General features: G+C 38.0%; 1 protein-coding gene across 1 annotated transcript in view; it reads right to left on the bottom strand.

Annotated features, from left to right (window-relative positions):
- Positions 1–893: 893 nt before the first annotated feature.
- The window catches only part of SENP6 (SUMO specific peptidase 6), a 73,188-nt gene continuing 72,688 nt past the window's right edge, over positions 894–1,393 (bottom strand). The window contains exon 25 of the mRNA XM_031057105.1: positions 894–1,393. This exon is cut by the window's right edge and continues 1,705 nt beyond it. The gene's annotated coding sequence lies outside the window, so the exon portion shown is untranslated.

Genomic DNA, 1,393 nt, shown 5'->3' with positions numbered 1-1,393 from the left:
CAGCAGGAAAAACAGAAATGTCACAAGGGACTACTTAGATGTCTCCTCTGCTTTTGCGGCTATCCTGCAAATGTGCACCACAAGTACATGCATTTTTTATGCTAAGGAATCTAAAACCTTAATAGGAATTCTTAACTGTTATTCTACCCAAGCTGAAAAACAATACAAACAGATACATTTAATTAGGTGGTCATCTGATCCCTTACACTGCAGAATGCAGTCAGGCTACTCCTAAAGCACTTGTAAGCCTGAATCCTCTGAAGAAATACACAACATATACTTTCCATAAAGTGCATGTGTTGTCATGTAATTATTAAATACACTTATCGAGTCCCCACCCTACTAACTTCCACTGAATAAATCTGATTCAGAAAAGGCACTGGTAAAACTTGTTAAGATTGCGAAACATTGCAGCATTGCCCACCATCATGTTAATAAAAAACACTTACCAAGCACATGCAATAGTGTGCTTGTTTAAGCAAGTCAGGAAGATCTTAAATAACTCATTCTTAATTCTGTAGGTTTTTTTCTATTAACATCACGTTTTATTAAAAAAATAAGTTTCCTATATTTAACATGTATATCAGCTTGCTGTATGTGACTGGAGATCTTGAGACCTTTAACATTGAATGACAGTAAATCCAACACTTTCTTCACAGCTTTGAAAAAGGGTAAAAAGGGAGGGAAGGTGAAGGGGAAGACAGGAAAGAGAAAGGAAAAGGAAGAAGCACCAGGCCATTCCCAGTAAGAGAACCAAACAGTTCTACAGCATCAAAATATGAACTTGCATCACAAATATCAGAAAAAGGAAAACTACTGTATTGATGAAATGTGGATATATTCCATATAATTAAAACATACCATTGGGAAAGTCTAGACTAGGAAGGAATACATTCTATCTGCAATTGTCTCTTTATTTCAAAGAAATTATTTTCCTTCCCTCTCTTGTATAAACTACTATTCCAATATGCCAGTTGCACTAAAGCCAGATACACAAGACCCTGCATTTCCACAATCTGGAACTATTTCATCCCTATTTTTCCCCACCAGTGGCAAGAATACTGGATAAAAACTTGAAGGAGGAAACAACTCAGAGGTGTGCACATTACATATTTAATTTGTAGTCCAGGAAATTGCCCCCACATTCTTTGAACAAGGAAACTGCAGGAGTCACTTCTAACAGAACACATATATGTGGTACTTACATAATCTCCATAGGGCCCAGGGTTTATGCGAGAGAAACCATGGAATGAACAACTCCCCTAAATCCCACAGTTATCTGTACAAAAGATTAGCAGCCCACAGTTGTATTGCTCTATGTGCAACCACTCTGCCTTGGTGAGAGAACCCCCTGTAACAGAGGGTGCCACAGAGAGTTCTCTGTGCAGGAATG

Source organism: Geospiza fortis, unplaced genomic scaffold (genome assembly GCF_000277835.1).
Source record: "Geospiza fortis unplaced genomic scaffold, GeoFor_1.0 scaffold190, whole genome shotgun sequence".
Taxonomy (NCBI): domain Eukaryota; kingdom Metazoa; phylum Chordata; class Aves; order Passeriformes; family Thraupidae; genus Geospiza; species Geospiza fortis.
The sequence above is the reverse complement of the archived record's forward strand: the minus strand, read 5'-3'. Positions and strand labels throughout refer to the sequence as shown.